The sequence below is a fragment of the Schistocerca gregaria genome, chromosome 3 (genome assembly GCF_023897955.1).
Source record: "Schistocerca gregaria isolate iqSchGreg1 chromosome 3, iqSchGreg1.2, whole genome shotgun sequence".
Classification (NCBI taxonomy): domain Eukaryota; kingdom Metazoa; phylum Arthropoda; class Insecta; order Orthoptera; family Acrididae; genus Schistocerca; species Schistocerca gregaria.
The window spans coordinates 669,037,760-669,058,310 of NC_064922.1; the positions used below are offsets into that span (position 1 = coordinate 669,037,760).

At 41.4% G+C, this 20,551-nt stretch overlaps 1 protein-coding gene across 2 annotated transcripts in view; it reads right to left on the reverse strand.

Moving 5' to 3' along the window:
• Positions 1-20,551, reverse strand: part of LOC126354714 (diuretic hormone receptor-like) — a 1,166,839-nt gene that overhangs the window by 1,062,889 nt on the left and 83,399 nt on the right. The window lies entirely within an intron of this gene.

Consider the following 20,551-nt stretch of genomic DNA (forward strand, 5'->3'; position numbering starts at 1 on the left):
TTGCCCGCGAAAGGCAAAGGTCCCGAGTTCGAGTCTCGGTCTGGCCCTTTATGGTTGCTGACAGTTTCGGTGACAAGATCACATAGGCCCAAATTGACAACACGAATATGGGCTACTGAGATCCTGAAGCTTTCATTAATACTTCTGAAGCTGTTGTGGAAAGAGACCTCCCCAGTTCGTTAACGACTTACAATTCGTTACACTTAGGAACCCACTGAAAGAGGAGAGTGATGGTGCTGTGGAAGAGAGCATCGTGCGAATTTGGAGGTGAGTGGTTCAGAAGTTTTACGAAGAGCATTATGCTGGTCAATTTTTCTAGAAGACAGGAAATATAGGACAGTATGGCTCTCACCCTTGTACTCCAACTCGCTATAAACTCACATGTCTCTGATCTACATACTGGGTTCCCAGTTTCATCCCTCTTCTGAAAGATATTGCATTAATGTCCAGCATCTTTATCAGGGAGATTTATACTATTTTGCAGGGTCGCTTTTGGCTAGCGACAGAAATTACCCGTCAAATGCTGTGTATGTGAGTACATATAATACATTAAATGTTTGTGAGTACAGCAGTTACCAAGGCATTCACTGTAAGATTCCTGCACCTACCAAAATTCGATCAGTACCCTGATTTCCTGCAACATTATATCACTTGACTGGTAGACGGTTGTATCACGACCTAGTCCTCTTGCAGGATGTGTGTGGGTAGGTCAGGGTACACCGCGTGACTAGGATTTAGTTACATCATGGCCTAGAATATAATTCAGACATTTGCCTATGGTGTATGAGTGTAGTGCTACTGTTGCCCTTTCTTACAGTGATCAATTGCCGGTGGTTCCACAGGAGAAGGGGACTGGGCAGTGATTTTGAACCTAACTCACGCTAGTGTGAAGCATGACACTGGATATCTTATCAGTAATCATGGGATAATATCGTTATCTCAGCTCCTACTGGCACTGAAAACCTACAAAAGTGATCGTCAGAGTTGTCATGAAAGGTGAATAGGGAGTCTGGCCGTTTCGTTCACTTGATCTCACACTCTTTATTTCTTTTTATGTTATAATGTCGAAAGCCTTGTGTACAAGGTATCTGTCGATACTGACTAGTATGTAAATCCCGTTGTTAGAATCTGTGGCTAGGCAAAAAGATAAAACTATCGGCCAATGCTATGCCGGCACAGATGCTGGGGGACGCCACACTGTACTATTGTAAGTGTAGCACTGTCTTTAGACTGTGCATCTCCAGTGTTCGAGTGAATGATCAGATGAGCATTTCACTTTATATCAATAACACAAAATATCTAGTTCCTATTGCTTTTCTTAGGCGATGACCTAGTTACAAAAATATTTTGGAGAATAAGGTAGAGTAAAGAATTTTAATTATAATTTTCATGTGCTTGTCCACCCACGTAGATGCAGTCTGTTTCCGCAGCTCAGTAGTTATCATTTGTATGCTACATGGAGGACACTGTTTCGAATCCCAATAGTGTCAGGGAGCTTTCCTTGGTAGGACGACTGAAACAGACTGCACTCAGCCCCGTGATGTCATCTGAGGTGCTACTTGCGTGAGAAGCAGCGGCTCAATGGTCAACGAAGCCGACAACAGCAGGCAGCACGATGTGCTGAGTCTGCGCTCCCCAATTCCGTATCAAATGACTCCATTCCCGATGATGACACGGCGATCGGGCGGTCCAGATGGTCCCATCAGGGCCACGACGCGGAATTCTGCGTTTTTCTATTTCGATATACCCGTCAGTTAATTTTCTATTGGATTTAGATATAGTTACTTCCAGACCGTCTGCATGGTGTTATGCAAGGTATTAAATAGGCATTTTCATCTGGGAAAAAGGTTCATTCTGTCGTGTTTGGGTAATATGGATAGTAGGTAAACTGATAATGAAGATCCTTACGTTGCGTAAAGCAACTAGAAAATGGACTAATTTTCGCAATATCAAATAGCTATGTAGTGAAAAGACAGCGACGTTTCTGATATAATTTCGTAATTGATTATTGAAGAAAGGTTGATCATGAGACCTAACAGTGAACTCCGAATGCAATCAACGAAGACTGTATCAAGAGTATTCCATTTTATCTTATACATAATGCGCATTGTGCTGATTTCTTGATTACCCCATTGATACCGTTCTATCCTTCCAAAAACTGTGATTTGGAATTCTTGTAGGAATTCGATATTTCCAATGTTTAACCGCCTATAATAATTACCTTACATTACATTGGCATTAGCTGACTATTTATAAAGCTAAATATCACAACAGGTAACAGGTTTCATGGGGGACCAAGGCATTTGGGTAACTTAGCAAAATTCTCTCTCATATGAACAAAATAAATTGATGTGTAACATTCAAATCAAATTAACAGTTTGTATGTAAAATAACAATTAGACAGCAAACGTTGGAGGACGGAAGTTCACATTTTACACGTACAAATGTCATCCAGAAAACATCAGACCAACAAATACTATTGAAATAAGAATCAGAATGTTAACTCATCAATAACTTAAAATGTTACACATCCACAAAATCTAAGAGTAGTTTCCAATAATATGGTGAATTCAATAACATATTCTCAGACTTTAAATATCAAAGGAAATCATGCAGTTTTCTAATATTTTATTTTGTTGAGTTAGCAGACAGGTTTGTAGAAATTATAGTGGACTCAAGCATGGTTGCAGTAACATTAACACACACTCAAAAAATTTTAAAATGCAATAGAGAAACTCTTCTACTCAATAGTAATGTAATTGAAAATATGGTTAGTCTCCAGGGAGCTTAATTCCATTGTTTAATATAATTTCATAGTTCGTTTTTTAAGACAACTGTTATAGGGAACGATGTCTTTAAATAAAATTTGTAAATACATGAAGCGTCAGTTGAGGGTGAGTTGATGATGTGGTACGTCACGTTGACCTGCAATAGGTTTAATTTTTCTGAATGACAATTACGTATACGTCGGTAACACTGCATAAACATGTCCAATGTCAGTCAATGGAATCTATGAGTTGTCTACAAAGCAAATTCTGAGGTGAAGTTTCATTTACAAATGTTTACATTACACAGAGTCACAAAACTGATAGCACAAGTAAACTTTGGAACCAGTGAGGTTGGAATCGACTGCAGCTATCAAACTGATCTCACTTCGTTGATGCAATCCATGCGTTTGACTTGTGAAATGTTAAGCTGAATGATGTATTGACATTTTGTCGACCCGAAGCTACACGACGAAAACAGCTGCCGAAACAGCTAGTTTTCTTAAATATCTTTTTTGTAGTTTGTGCCATTCCGATAGTGCGTCTATTGATAAGGAACTCTTCCAGGCAACTTACCATGCCACTCTTCTCAAACGAAGCGTATCTGAGTGTTGCCCCTTGATTGACTGATTTTCGTTTCCAGTTACGCTACTGCCATTACTTCAACGTAACTGGTGAGAATCTGTCAAAGATTTCTGAGGTGTTCTATTTGTTCATGCTATTCGTTCAGTAATGATATATGTTAACTAAGTAGTTCTTTACATCTTTAAGAAAGTCTGAGAACGTCGTCAGAATTACCTAAATGCAGACCACTTTTGTGCTAACAAATACCAAGAACATTTATGTCAGTGACGATATGTTTTCCGGCGACTAGAGGAGCGAATTCGCGATCGCAACCTGACACTGTCGACACACAATCGTATGAAAAAAAAAAGACTTGTCAGAGACGGTGCAAGTGCAGACATTCTTGCTTCAGTATATATCTAGCAATATTATTCTACGGGGAGAGCATCACAGGACACTGGGTAGAGGGTACGTAAGGGCAAGGGAATTCTGCATGTGATATAGTTTAAGCCCATATCACATAGAATGAAGACGATATACAGACAAGAATAACTTTTGCACTTTGTTTTTAAACGAGAATCTGAACATAACGACTGTCATACTGCGCACTTTGACATATAAATGGGACGAATAGGAAGGGATTCCATATTTGTAAAGCCAGTAAAATAGCTTGTCTGGATCATAAATACATGGTGTGCACTCATCTATCATACTGTCGTGAGACTTTATTTATTTGACAACCATCTGAATATTTATTTGACATTCATATGAATAGTCCTTCCCACATGAGCCAAGGACCTTGCCGTTGGTGGGGAGGCTTGCGTGCCTCAGCGATACAGATAGCCGTACCATAGGTACAACCACAATGGAAGGGTATCTGTTGAGGGGCCATACAAACGTGTGGTTCCTGAAGAGGGGCAGCAGCCTTTTGAGTAGTCGCGGGGGCAACAGTCTGGATGATTGACTGATCTGTCCTTGTAACAATAACCAAAACGGCCTTGCTGTGCTGGTACTGCGAACGGCTGAAAGCAAGGGGAAACTACGGCCGTAATTTTTCCCGAGGGCATGCAGCTTTACTGTATGATTAAAAGATAATGGCGTGATCTTGGGTAAAATATTCCGGAGGTGAAATAGTCCCCCATTCGGACCTCCGGGCGGGGACTACTCAAGAGGATGTCGTTATCAGGAGAAAGAAAACTGGCGTTCTAGGGTTCGGAGCGTGGAATGTCAGATCCCTTAATCGGGCACGTATGTTAGAAAATTTCAAAAGAGAAATGGATAGGTTAAAGTTAGATATAGTGGGGATTAATGAAGTTCTGAGGCAGGAGGGACAAGACTTCTGGTCAGGTGACTACAGGGTTATAAACACAAAATCAAGTAGGAATGCGAGTAAGCTACTACAAACAGCATAGTGAACGCATTATTGTGGCCAAGATAGATAAGAAGCCCACACCTACTATAGTAGTACAAGTTTATATGCCAACTAGATGACGAAGAAATTGAAGAAATGCATCATGAAATAAAAGAAATTATTCAGATAGTGAAGGGAGCTGAAAATTTTATAGTCATGGGTGACTGAAATTCGAGTACAGGAAAAGGGAGAGAAGGAAACGTAGTAGGTTGATATGGATTGGGGCTAATAAATGAAAGAGGAAGCCGCCTTGTAGAATTTGGCACGGAGCACAACTTAATCATAGCTAACACTTGGTTTAAGAATCATGAAAGAAGGTTGTATACATTGAAGAACCCTGGAGATACTAAAAGGTATCAGATAGATTATATAATGGTAAGACAGGGATTTAGGGACCAGGTTTTAAGCTGTAAGACATTTCTAGGGGCAGATGTGGACTCTGACCACAACCTATTGGTTATGACCTGTAGATTAAAACTGAAGAAACTGCAAAAAGGAGGGAATTTAAGGAGATGGGACCTGGATAAACTGAAAGAACCAGAGGTTGTACAGAGTTTCAGGGAGAGCATATTGGAACAACTGATAGGAATGGGGGAAAGAAATACAGTAGAAGAAGAATGGGTAGCCTTGAGAAATGAAGTAGTGAAGGCAGCAGAGGATCAAGTAGGTAAAAGGCGAGGGCTAGTAGAAATCTTTTCGTAACAGACGAAATATTGAATTTAATTGAGGAAAGGAGAAAATATAAAAATGCAATAAATGAAGCAGGCAAAAACGAATACAAACGTCTCAAAAATGAGATCGACAGGAAGTGCAAAATGGCTAAGCAGGGATGGCTAGAGGACAAATGTAAGGATGTAGAGGCTTATCTCACGAGGGGTAAGATAGGTACTGCCTATAGGAAAATTAAAGAGACCTTTGGAGATAAGAGCACCACTTGTATCAACATCAAGAGCTCAGATGGAAACCCAGTTCCAAGCAAAGTAGGGAAAGCAGAAAGGTGGAAGGAGTATATAGAGGATCTATACACCGGCGATGTACTTGAGGACTATATTATAGAAATGGAAGAGTGTGTAGATGAAGATGAAATGGGAGATATGATACTGCGTGAAGAGTTTAACAGAGCACTGAAAGACCTGAGTCGAAACAAGGCCCCCGAAGTAGACAACATTCCATTGGAACTACTCACGGCCTTAGGAGAGCCAGTCATGACAAAACTCTACCAGCTAGTGAGCAAGATGTATGAGACAGGCGAAATAACCTCAGACTTTAAGAAGAATTTAATAATTCCAATCCCAAACAAAGCAGTTGTTGACAGATGTAAGAATTACCGAACTATCAGTTTAATAAGTCACAGCTGACAAATACTAACACGCATTCTTTACAGACGAATGGAAAAACTAGTAGAAGCCGACCTCGCGGAAGATCAGTTTGGATTCCGTACAAATACTGGAACACATGAGGCAATACTGACCATATGACTTATCTTAGAAGAAAGATTAAGGAAAGGCAAACCTACGTTTCTAGCATTTGTAGACATAGAGAAAGCTTTTGACTATGTTGACTGGAATACTCTCTTTCAAATTCTGAAGGTGGCAGGGGTAAAACACAGGGAGCGAAAGGCTGTTTAAAATTTGTATAGAAACCAGATGGCAGTTATAAGAGTTGAGGGACATGAAAGGGAAGCAGTGGTTGGGAAGGGAGTGAGACAGGGTTGTAGCCTCTCCTCGATGTTATTCAATCTGTATATTGAGCAAGCAGTGAAGGAAACAAAAGAAAAATTCGGAGTAGGTATTAAAATCCATGGGGAAGAAATAAAAAGTTTGAGGTTCGCTGATGGCATTGTAATTCGGTCACAGACATCAAACGACTTGGAAGAGCAGTTGAATGGAATGGACATTGTCTTGAGAGGAGTATATAAGAGGAACATCAACAAAAGCAAAACGAGGATAATGGAATGTAGTCGAATTAAGTGGGGTGATGCTGAGGGCATTAGATTAGGAAATGATACACTTAAAGTAGTAAAGGAGTTTTACTATTTGGGGAGCAAAATAACTGATGATGGCCGAAGTAGAGAGGATATAAAATGTAGACTGGCAATGACAAGGAAAGCGTTTCTGAACAAGAGAAATTTGTTAACATCGAGTATAGATTTAAGTGTCAGGAAATCTTTTCTGAAAGTATTTGTATGGAGTGTAGCCATGTATGGAAGTGAAACATGGACGATAAATAGTTTGGACAAGAAGAGAATAGAAGCTTTCGAAATGTGGTGCTACAGAAGAATGCTGAAGATTAGATGGGTAGATCAGGTAACTAATGAGGAAGTATTGAATAGGATTGGGGAGAAGAGAAGTTTGTGGCACGACTTGACTAGAAGAAGGGATCGGTTGATAGGACATGTTCTGAGGCATCAAGGGATCACCAATTTAGTATTGGAAGGCTGCGTGGAGGGTAAAAATCGTAGAGGGAGACCAATAGATGAATACACTAATCAGATTCAGAAGAATGTAGGTTGCAGTAGGTACTGGGAGAGGAAGAAGCTTGCACAGGACAGAGTGGCATGAAGAGCTGCATCAAACCAGTTTCAGGAGTGAAGACCACAACAACAACAACATCTGAATAGTGACGTATACTTTGAGTTTATCTAGGAAGCAATGAACAGCGTTACTCTATGTCCCACTAGCAACATAATCGTTGATGCGGTTGTGGCGAGACGGTGGATGACACTAAGCCCGGGGTGGTCACATGTGTCAGAATGTTTTTCAAGTCAGTGAACTGTAAAAGTAAGAGCCAGGGCTTGGGTTCCACGGTTACCAGACTTGTTGGCTATTTGTTATTTCTTTGGAGACACGTCAAATAATTTGCAGTTCTAATGTTTCCCTTAATGTGGGACGCTGTAAAGAATACAATTCTAGAACCGTGACAGCAGCTCCAGGATAGAGAAATATTTCTCGATGCTGAAACTCCGCAAAGGCACGTACCTATATTACACACGTTAAAGAAACCATTGAAAACGATTGGAGATGAGCTAATAAGGAAATTACGGAGGTGATCCAGAAAGTTAATAGTAATATTTAGTCTATACAATGAATTATCAACACATAAGAAGGAAAACAGTAGACATTAACAATAAAGCAAGCAAACAATTCACGAGTGTTAGTGAGTAATGTAGCAGAAGACGAGAAGTGAATGTAAGGGGAAATAAATACATAGCAGAACAAAAATGGCCAGGAGTATACTCTTGTAAACAGAGTGCTAATGCTTCTGGAAAGGCAAGTGAATTTTAATGTTTAATGTCATCTTTGACTTACAGTATGTAGGTGAGTACATTTAAGGGGAAAACTGTTCAGTATTAAAGATATCTCAGTTATCAGTGGAGAAATGCATGTTGAAGATGATTAGAGGCACAAAAAGAAGCAACCGGGCCAGAGAATATACTGGTGTGGAAAACGTAGGTAAGAATGTAAAGAAAATGAAATGTAAGGGTGAGAGTTGAAGGGAGAGGAGATGTCACTAGGGGTCGATCAAAGAAGTTATTTACTACATTTCAAGAACGGTTTAGGCGTGTACAAATGGTCTATGTACAATAATGTCTGGAGGAGGCATTTCGCTAGCTGTGTCGGGTGGTTGGTGTGAAGGAATCGTGTGCACCTCCCCCCCTCCCCCCCTCGTCTTTCTAACCATATTTTCGGTATTGTTTATAAAACATGCAGTAAAATAACGGAAACAAATTCTGTTTTTGGGATGCGCCAGTATCATGTAATTTCCATATCCAACATGAAATTGTGTTTTCTGTCATCATGAGATGCAAGAAGTAAATCACAAATTCACATTGGAAACGTGTAGAGCAATCTCAGATTAGTTTGATATGAAGCATATTGACCGTGGCAGCAAAACACTACGAATAAGCGTTCTTGTACTGAGTTCGGCTGATACGTCTCTGAGCTAACCCGACCACACTATTAGACTGTCGTGTGATCCAGTTCTTCCATAAATACAGTCTTCTTGAATACATTCAGAGAGAGTCCCTTTAGTCAGCCATAGTGCTGGTGCCAGTAGTGCTAGGGTTTGTTTTGAATACAGTCCAGAGACAGGTAGTGCTATTTTCATTGTTTTCTATTAGAAGTGGTTAGCAATCACAGTCTAGTCAATAATCAGCCGCCTTTAGTGATTTAGCAGTCTAGTTACAAGCTGATTGAGTCTCTTCAGTAAATTGGTTCCTTAGGATGGATAGGATGTGTGACTGCTGTGTACTGACGCAGGAGGAGCTGGCCACTCTTCGCGAACAGCTGAGCGTGTTGATGGCCGCGGTCAGCCGTCTTCAGGCTGCTGCCAAGGAGTGTAGCGGCAGTGGGGAGTCTGGTGCGTCGCAAGGTACACCCCAGGTGTTACTTGCTACACCCACTATCCCTGCTGTCGAGACATCTTCGCGGGTACCGGGCGCGGTTCGGCCACCCTCTCCCCAAGGGGAGTGGCGGTTTCAGCGGCGTTCGCTGCGCACGAGGCGGAGGGTAAATGTGGAGGCTGGCCGTGTGGCATCGCCCGCTCTGCCTCTGAGTGGACATGTGGCTGCTCCTTCAGCAAGGTCCGAGCAGGCACACGGGGGGAGGGATTTATTAGTTATTGGGAGCTCCAACGTTAGGCGGGTGATGGAGCCCCTCAGGGAAATAGCGGAAAATCGGGGAAGAAGGCCAGTAATCACTCTGTCTGCTTGCCGGGGGATCTCATCCGAGATGTGGAGGAGGCCCTACCAGCGGCAATAGAAGGCACTGGGTGCACCCGACTGCAAATTGTTGCTGATGTCGACACCAATAACTCCTGCCGTCTGGGTTCAGAGGTCATCCTCAGTTCGTACAGGCGGTTGGCAGAGTTGGTGAAGGCGGAAAGCCTCGCTCGCGGGGTGGAATCAGAGCTATTTAAAGTGTTGTTCCCAGAACTGATCGCGGTCCTCTGGTTTGGAGCCGAGTGGAAGGCTTAAACCAGAGGCTCAGACGATTCTGCGGAGGTCTGGGGTGCATATTTCTCGACCTCCGCTATCGAGTGGAGAAATGTAGGGTCCCCCTGAATAGGTCAGGCGTGCACTACACGCCGGAAGTGGCTACAAGGGTAACGGAGTACGTGTGGAGTGCACATGGGGTTTTTTTAGGTTAGAGAATTCCCTCCCTAGGCCTGGCAAGACGTCTCCTGAGATGCTGCAAGATAGGAGTAGGCAAAATGCAACAGGGAATAACAATATTAATGTGCTAATAGTAAACTGTAGGAGCGTCTATAGAAAGGTCCTAGAACTGCTCTCATTAATAAGCGCTCACAACGGACATATAGTACTAGGGACAGAAAGTTGGCAGAAACCAGACGTAAACAGTAATAAAATCCTAAAATCAGATGGGAATATATACCGCAGAGACAGGCTGGACAGTGAAGGGGGTGGAGGTCGTGTTTATAGCGATAAGAAGTGCAATAGTATCGAAGGAAATTGACGGAGATCCGAATTGTGAAATGATTTGGGTGAAGGTCACGGTTAAAGCAGGCTCAGACATGGTAATTGGATGTCTCTATAGGCCCCCGGGCTCAGTAGCTGTTGTGGCTGAGCACCTGAAGGATAATTTGGAAAATATTTCGAGTAGATTTCCACACCATGTTATAGATCTGGGTGGAGATTTTAATTTGCCGAATATAGACTGGGAGACTCAAACGTTCATAACGGGCGGCAGGGAAAAAGAATCCAGTGCTTTATCTGAAAACTACCTTGAGCAGTTAAACAGAGAACCGACTCGCGGCGATAACATATTAGACCTTCTGGTGACAAACAGACCCGAACTATTTCAATCAGATAATGCAGAACAGGCAATCAGCGATCATAAAGCGGTTACTGCATCGATGATTTCAGTCGTAAATAGAAACATTAAAAAAGGTAGGAAGATTTTTCTGTTTAGCAAAAGTGAGAAAAAGCAGATTTCAGAGTACATGATGGCTCAACACAAAAGTTTTGTCTCAAGTACAGATAGTGTTGAGGATCAGTGGACAAAGTTCAAAACCATCGTATAATTTGCGTTAGATGAGTATGTGCCAAGCAAGATCGTAATAGATGGGAAAGAGCCACCGTGGTACAACAACCGAGTTAGAAAACTGCTGCGGAAGCAAAGGGAACTTCATAGCAAACATAAACATAGCCGAAGCCTTGCAGACAAACAAAAATTACGGGAAGCGAAATGTAGTGTGAGGAGGGCTATGCGAGAGGCTTTACATGAATTCGAAAGTAAAGTTCTATGTACTGACTTGGCAGAAAATCCTAAGAAATTTTGGTCCTATGTCAAAGCGGTAGGTGGATCAAAACAAAATGCCCAGAAACTCTGTGACCGAAGTGGTACTGAAACAGAGGATGACAGACTAAAGGCCTGTTCGATTTTAGACAGAGTACGCGAAGGAACTTGCCGCCCTTCTTGCAGCGGTGTACCGTAGGTCTCTAGAAGAGCGAAGCGTTCCAAAGGATTAGAAAAGGGCACACGTCATCCCCGTTTTCAAGAAGGGACGTCGAACAGATGTGCAGAACGATAGACCTACACTCCTGGAAATTGAAATAAAAACACCGTGAATTCATTGTCCCAGGTAGGGGAAACTTTATTGACACATTCCTGGGGTCAGATACATCACATGATCACACAGACAGAACCACAGGCACATAGACACAGACAACAGAGCATGCACAATGTCGGCACTAGTACAGTGTATATCCACCTTTCTCAGCAATGCAGGCTGCTATTCTCCCATGGAGACGATCGTAGAGATGCTGGATGTAGTCCTGTGGAACGGCTTGCCATGCCATTTCCACCTGGCGCCTCAGTTGGAATAGCGTTCGTGCTGGACATGCAGACCGCGTGAGACGACGCTTCATCCAGTCCCAAACATGCTCAATGGGGGACAGATCCGGAGATCTTGCTGGCCAGGGTAGTTGACTTACACCTTCTAGAGCACGTTGGGTGGCACGGGATACATGCGGACGTGCATTGTCCTGTTGGAACAGCAAGTTCCCTTGCCGGTCTAGGAATGGTGGAACGATGGGATCGATGACGGTTTGGATGTACCGTGCACTATTCAGTGTCCCCTCGATGATCACCAGAGGTGTACGGCCAGTGTAGGAGATCGCTCCCCACACCATAATGCCGGGTGTTGGCCCTGTGTGCCTCGGTCGTATGCAGTCCTGATTGTGGCGCTCACCTGCACGGCGCCAAACACGCATACGACCATCATTGGCACCAAGGCAGAAGCGACTCTCATCGCTGAAGACGACACGTCTCCATTCGTCCCTCCATTTACGCCTGTCGCGACACCACTGGAGGCGGTCTGCACGATGTTGGGGCGTGAGCGGAAGACGGCCTAACGGTGAGCGGGACCGTAGCCCAGCTTCATGGAGACGGCCAACACCGCGGTTCCTGGTGTGTCCGCTGTGCCATGCGTGTGATCATTGCTTGTACAGCCCTCTCGCAGTGTCCGGAGCAAGTATGGTGGGTCTGACACACCGGTGTCAATGTGTTCTTTTTTCCATTTCCAGGAGTGTATATCTCTAACGTCGATCAGTTATAGAAATTTGGAACACGTATTATGTTCGCGTATAATGACTTTTCTGGAGACTAGAAATCTACTCAGTAGGAATCAGCATGGGTTTCGTAAAAGACTGTCGTGTGAAACCCAGCTCGCGCTATTCGTCCACGAGAATCAGAGGGCCATAGACACGGGTTTACAGGTAGATGCCGTGTTTCTTGACTTCCGCAAGGCGTTTGACACAGTTTCCCACAGTCGTTTTATGAACAAAGTAAAAGCATACGGACTGTCAGACCAATTGTGTGATTGGATTGAGGAGTTCCTAGATAACGGAATGCAGCATGTCATTCTCAATGGAGAGAAGTCTTCCGAAGTAAGAGTGATTTCAGGTGTGCCGCAGAGGAGTGTCATAATACCGTTGCTATTCACAATATACATAAATGACCTGTTGGATGAGTTCGGAAGTTCACTGAGGCTTTTTGCAGATGATGCTGTGGTGTATAGAGAGGTTGCAACTATGAAAAATTATACTGAAATGCAGGAGGATCTGCAGCGAATTGACGCATGGTGCAGGGAATGGCAATTGAATCTCAATGTAGCGAAGTGTAATGTGCTGCGAATACATAGAAAGATAGATCCCTTATCATTTAGCTACAAAATAGCAGGTCTGTAACTGGAAACTGTTAATTCCATAAATTATCTGGGAGTACGCATTAGGAGTGATTTAAAATGGAATGATCATATAAAGTTGATCGTCGGTAAAGCAGATGCCAGACTGAGATTCATTGGAAGAATCCTAAGAAAATGCAATCCGAAAACAAAGTAGGTTACAGTAAGCTTGTTCGCGCACTGCTTGAATACTTCTCAACAGTGTGGGATCCGTACCAGATAGGGTTGATAGAAGAGGTAAAGAAGATCCAACGGAGAGCAGCGCGCTTCTTTACAGGATGATTTAGTAATCGCGAAAGCGTTACGGAGATGATAAACTCCAGTCGAAGACTCTGCAGGAGAGACGCTCAGTAGCTCGGTACGGGCTTTTGTTAAAGTTTCGAGAACATACCTTCACCGAAGAGTCAAGCAGTATATTGCTCCCTCCTATGTATACCTCGCGAAGGGACCATGAGGATAAACTCAGAGAGATTAGAGCCCACACAGAAGCATACCGACAATCCTTCTTTCCACGAACAATACGAGACTGGAATAGAAGGGAGAACCGATAGAGGAACTCAGGGTACTCTCCGCCACACACCGTCAGGTGGTTTGCGGAGTATGGATGCAGATGTAGATGTAGATGTCTTCAAATGTTTAATTCCCGTAACTCAACATGCGTCTCATTTGTCTCTTTTCATTGTCTTGAATCTTAATATTTTTGTTTCATTTCAGTACATATCAGTTTATCTGTTTCAGTATTTTACGTTACAGTCTCATTTTGTGACTATCTACATTTATTCGTATTGCAATGATCTCCCGTCAGTGTTAATAGAAGCGCATAAACGTATATCAGAGAGCGTTTCTTATTTACAATGCTTCATCTTCTTATCCCATTACTGATACATACTTTTCCGAAAAATCTATGGAGAATTCGCTTATCACGACTACTAGAACGCCTACCAGAACACAGATTCCGTCTTGACTGCTTAAAGGACAAATGATGTAAAATCGAACAGTGATGGCTTCAGTTCTTTATTTACAGTCTACCTGTTGGGTATTTCATAAACACTCGGTTGAGGCATTAACTGCCACAGCACTATTCCACTCTCCTTTGACCTGCAAGGAAATTCCGCTCTAACAGCTCTAGCAGTGAGAAACATCTCTTCATTCAGTATCTCAACACATAAGACTTTACGACCGCTGTCCTAGGGAGCGGCTTCGCTTAGTGTCATTAGGTCTCTCGCTCTGATGCCTTGAACAGTTTCTCAAGTATCTGGATTTATGAGGAGCGATCAAAAAGTTTCTATTTAAAGGCGTTGCTGTGTGAAGATCCAACCGGATTCAGATGCGGCTATATAAGCGGCAACATGTAGGCAAGGAGCTACTACAGCCTTCGAACTTTTTGATAGCCTCTTATACGACGTTATATTGGGTGGCAAGATATTCTACGCGTAGACACAATCAGCAGTACGAATCACAGACTGGTTGGTGTGAATACGTTCACACTTTAGCAAAACATGATAATCTAAGTATAAAAAAGATAACACATAGTAAAATAAATATGACGATGTAGCAGATATTGAAACTAAAAAACATAACGGAAAGCAAAAAAAGGGGCAGAAATAACTAAAACAAAAATATTAATATAATACTTTCAAAGCAAGGGAGCGGAAAATATGTAATGCTTTAAAATAACAGACATAAGAGCTCAGAACAGAATTTGGTGTAGGATTATGAAAGAAAGAGGAATATATGACCATCTACTTACACGATATTCTAAGCTAAGTGATATATAACACATTTTCATATCAAATAAATCTAAGTTCTGCAAGCAGTAGAAAATGTAATTGGGAATGCGAGCATGATGACGTTACATAACAGAGCCTGATGGCTCTTTTCCAGCTTTTTCTTATCAATATCGTCATCCTAACCACAGAATTTCTTACTGTTCGTTTTTAGATTTACAAACATAGTCCCTGGTTTATAGTTTTTCTTCCAAGCAGAAAATATAGAAAATTTCTTAACTGAAAACTATGCTCTACAATACATCGATAAACGAGGTATTCGTTAATGAGAAATCTACTTAGAACCATAGCTCACCGAGTCAAATTCCCTCTCCGATTGCTCACTCAATCATCTTAGGAAATCCCTTTCAGAGATATACCAACCAGTTCCGATTGATCTCGAAGGGTGTAAGCATGTTAACCATGAAAATAACAGCGTAGTAAGCTTTAACTCTAAATCTACATTTCGCGTACATCCAGTTCCACAGACTCTTATTCAGTAAGTTTCTGCCTTTGTAAACAACCCATTTCCAAACTTAAAAGGGTTTTATTATTTCTATCGTCCTTTCGCCACTCCAGCATTTAATGTTTCTTCAATTTCACAGTTTCTGTATGCCTGGTCACAATTAGGCGCCGAAATTTCCATAGGGGGAATCTGTTAAGCTGCAGGTGAATATTTGCTGTTAATCCTGCAAACATGCCAGCTTCATTAGCTTATAAGCCCAAAGTTTCTGTTCATAAGTACTGACAATAATCTTAAGTCTTACTATAAGGCCAGTGAAACAAAAGGCAACGTTTATGGATGCTCTAATCTAATTAAGATACACCGCTGTTTTTAATATTTTAGGAACAGATCTTTCTTGATATTTGTAACGCCGCTTCCTTTGGACGCAAAACTGAAAATATAAAATAGTTACCAAAACCCAATAAAAGTCCCACTCTAATAGCATCACATGAATATTAGCACGTATATATAGAAATGAAATACAGTACAAAGTGAATTAATGTTTTAAAAGGGGAAAGAAAAGAAATAGAATTAATTAGTTTCCAATTAAAATAACAGTAGATCACAAAGTAAGTGTACTTATAGGTCACGGAATTGAACGAGTGATCTCAAAGAATACTCTTTGTGAGTACTCTTTGAGGACACTGCGTAGTACAGAAGATAAATGTCATACATTGTTAATGTGCTGCAAGCGCATGCTGGATCAGGTCGCATCTCAACGTATGCTCTTCTACGTAGGGGCGACGATATTGTTTTCGTGCACTTTTAGAAATATTGTGGTCTGCTAGGAATCAGTAAATTTTAAATATGTAGATCAGCAACCCTGAATATACCATTATCTAAAGCCAAGGGAGGACAAGATCAGAACTTGTCTTAAACTGATTGTCATGTAGGGAAGACTGAACTTAACCCCAAAGTAATAGACTGTTAGCAATTTACCGACATAGGAAGTGAACATTTGTACTGAATTTTGAGAAAGTACTGAAGTTTCGTTAAAGTAGCAAATGAAATCTGGATCTTGTTACAAACTCTATGGCAGAAACGTAACTAATTCCACCCGCCTTAGGGAAAAGTTACTTCCTTAATACAATAATAGGTCGTGAATAGTATAGAATAAACTTGCATAAAGTGGATTTACTGTGTGACATGTCTTTCAACCCATTTAATATTGTATGCTTATAAAATACTTAATTGGGCGACGACGTAGGTTAATAGCAGAGTGCAGCATGCATAAATACTCTTTGCCGCGTTAGACAGTTATTGTACCAACTCGAACTATTAAGCTTACGTAAACTGAAAACTTTAGGGGAGAGACCATTGCCACACATGAAATGTAACCATAATTAGTACAAGGATAGCCGTTGGTGTGCAACAACGGGTAGCTGCGCTCGTACACGTCGGGGAGCATATAATTCGTTGAACTGTTCGGTATCATCGATAAGCACTCGGCGTGAATACAGTGAGGCAGGACAGATTTTTTTATGTAATGTTCCTCATCAGACAATATAACCGCTAGTTGGTTGGAGCACGAATATGATAAACGAAGATTTCCAATATACTTTAAGAGCAGCAGTTACATAAAAATTACTGCCCAAAGCGTGGGGCACGAACCACCAAGTTACATAAAAGTTGGAGCCCATAATGTAGGGCTCGACACTAAGTGCGGTCCCTGAGATTAAGAATACAGGAATTCAAGTAGCAAAAAATAAAGGCGTAGGTGCCACATTTGCGCCACAATATAACACGCAGAACTTCGAGTCGACGTCGGAGGACGCAGTGCTGATCCAACTACAATGACGCGCGCACTTTGACTATGCGGAGGCCACCGACTTCTGAGAACGACGACTTCCTGCGCCTTGATGATTGTGGCGGGGGGGGGGGGGGGGGGGGGGGTGCGCTGTTGCTGCCAAAGCCGACTGCGCATCCGCCGCCTCCACACAATAAAACACTAATCAGTAAATAACTGAACAACTCTGGTTAGTGAGTACGAGTCGAAAGTTTATTCTCTGTGGTGCAACACCGAAATCCTTGTACCATTATTTGTGTATTTGTGTACTGTTGTGTACAACCTTAAAGAAAACTGAGTATTTATTGTGTAGAAGAGTTTAATAAGCCATTAATTATAGAATAATAATTTTCAACCAGAACCAGAAAGGGTAAATTAGATCACGACAAAGAAAAATCCGAAATTAGAGAAGAATCGGTAGAGGAAATGTATAAAACATTCCTTTTCCGGAAGTCGTGGCGGCTCAGGTAACGGTAATTAATAATCAGAGAAACTCCTGGGATGGAAAATGCTTCTCCCACGCAACACTTTGATATGGATATGTTGTTCAATTTAATATCCAAGGTGGATGAACGGGACTCACGCCTATAATCCTTGCCGGTCGCTGTGGCCGAGCGGTTCTATGCGCTTCAGTCCGGAACCGCGAGACTGCTACAGTCGCAGGTTCGGATCCTGCCTCAGGCATGGGTGTGTGTGATGTCCGTGGTTAGTTAGGTAGTTCTAAGTTCTAGGGGACTGATGACGTCAGATGTTAAGTCCCATAGTGCTCAGAGCCATTTGAGCTACAGTTCAGGTTGTAAAATCTAAAGCCTTGTTAACGGACATTGCTTCGTATTTCTCGTGTACATTGTGGAAAGAATGTCTGAGAGGAGAAAGCATTGGTCACGTTCACATTCCTCCTTATCGTCCGAAAAGTAGTTCCACTGAACGCCTATTCAGAGAACTAAATCGATTCATGAGAACATACGTCTCCAGCCAACACTTCCACTGGATAGAGTATTTGCAGAAGTTCGAAGAAGTGTATAATCAGTTACCCCATTCATCTACCCGTTTTTCCCCTCGCAGTATCTTATTTGGTAATTGTCAAACAAACAAATGGAATGAAAATCTATCAAAATTCAGTAATCCATTACCTACAGACAAATCTGCCTTATTTAACCAAGTGCGTGCTGCGATTCAGCATCACGCAAAATTAAGGAAAACTTACTATGATAAACATTTGATTGAACCTGTTACTTACTGAGGCGGAGAAAGTATCATGTTAAGATTTCATCCGAAATCATCTGCCAAAAAGAAGTTAAACAAGAAGTGGCAATTAAAATATGAAGGGCCTTTCAAAATAGAGGGAATACCTCAACCTGGAAGTTATGTTTTATCTAATTTTAAGGGAAGGAACGAAGGAATTTACAGTCACCAGGACTTAAAACTATTTTGGCAGTAAATTTATGGTTTTTTTGAAGGGATGAAATATTTATAATTTTGAGTTGTTGTAATATCCTATAAATTAAACTGAAGATTTGTATGTAAGTAATTTTACCTGTGCACTTGTTTATTGAAAGAAAGTGACAGATAATTAGATCCTCAGTGATACTACGAACTGCGATAACCTAATGTGAAGAACCTTAAAGATAATATTGAGAATCTGGTAATATACTAAGGAACCTTAACCTGAAAACTGTTATAAACTGTTACTGTATACCTTTAGTAGAGTATTCGTGTACTGAATAACTTTACGAAAGCAGAGAAGTAAGAAACTCAAGCCCAATCATAAAGAGACTTCACGATTTGTGGAATAAGACATTTTTGATAAATAGTATCTAAACTTTCTTCATTTTCTATGCTTCTAGTTAGAAGGTATAAAATGGCTGTTGCCTTCTGCGACAGAAATGATAGTTAAGATATACTTTCAGCAGTTAAAATGAATTTCAATTTGAACATTTATTATTATTATTATAAATATTTGAAAGTGGTATTTGTATTTAGAGTAAGAATAGTAAAAGTATTTTTCTGTCTCAAAGCCAGAATAGCATTAACTTTTGCAAAATGTGCTGCTTTAGAACTTTCAGTCGATTATACAGATTTAAGTACCGGTATCTCACAGAATACTATGAAACTATTTAAACAAGAATAGACTCTACGGACTACAGAAGAAAGAACTTCTTAAGAAAGAGATTTAAGTGAATGATAATTACTTGTAATTGACCATTCGTAAGAGGAAATTATTTGTAGCCGTATTTGTAGAGATAAGAAATGGGTCAATGATTTCCGTGTTACTATTTTACCACAAAGAAAGTGCAGAAGTAGGTAAGTTTTGAATAAGATAGCTAAGCTGGGTTGTTTACGTAAAGGTAACTGAACTTTAACAGTGTTAAACATGCGTGAAAAGTGTTTCGTCCGATTCTGTGTGACGAAAAGGTTTTAAGTGAACTTCTAAATACAAGTCTCGGACAATAATTATCTTCTCTTGAAGTTGGTTAAAGAGAAGTCCAGACAAGAAGTCTCGTTCGATCTCACAAAATTAAAAAACTAAACCCACGTATACTTTGTAAACTCATATGAGTAAATTAGATAAATATAGACAACAATGAAATAATGTGTGTTTGTGTTCTGCAGTCTGATATATTAATAATATTTTGGTTTCGTATCACCTTACGATAATGAAGTTATCAGCTTTCTGGTGGACCGCTAATATCGTCACGTCTCGTCAACCACAAGCGATGAAGAAGGCAAAACCGATGGGGGGACGCACATTTCAGCGGTCGTCCAAAGACGAAGATCACTGTTAACTGCACGCTGCAGTACAAACAGATGAACGAGTCCGAGACTTCGAACAGCTTGCCTATCTACAGCTGCTCATCGTCAAGAAGTCATTGACGTGAAAAACATAAATAACCGGTCAGCGCAGATGGCTGTTATTTTTCAAAAGGTGTCGTTATCAGAAAAGATGTTGAGCAGCACAACTTTACACTCAACAGTCATTCTTTAAAGAAGACTTCGTCGTCATAGAATGAGCTGAGCAGAAAAGCAATAGATTCAATGACAAAATCAAGAAAGATGCAACCAGTATGCGACTACTCCACATCGAAGAAACCATCGATGTAACCACCAACAGAAGTGAAAGTAGACGCAGCTGGTCAACTGAGAAAACAAGAAAATGACATAAGGAAACACCATGGGTGAGGCTTCTGACGCAGCCGTCTTCACAAGAAGCAGAGCCGAAGTCAACAACAATACTCGATACTTATACGTTAGGCCGTCAACTATTCATTCTGGGCGAACTAGATACGTATGAATATTGGCTGCTGAACCAGCTAGCAAGTAGCAAACGAGATACTTCAACTTCCGCCGCTCGCCAACAAAGAGGTGGCAAATTGATCAAAGAGAACCCAATCCTGCTATTCAGGAGGTAGCAGATGAGAAGACTGCGCGTCGCCTGGGGTTCCTGTTGCCTAGTCATCCGAGAGGCAGCAGAGGTATCGTATGATCAGACGGTGATCCCAGCCTGCACAGTCTGGCTCATCTCTCGCAAGAGCAAAACGATCCAATGCG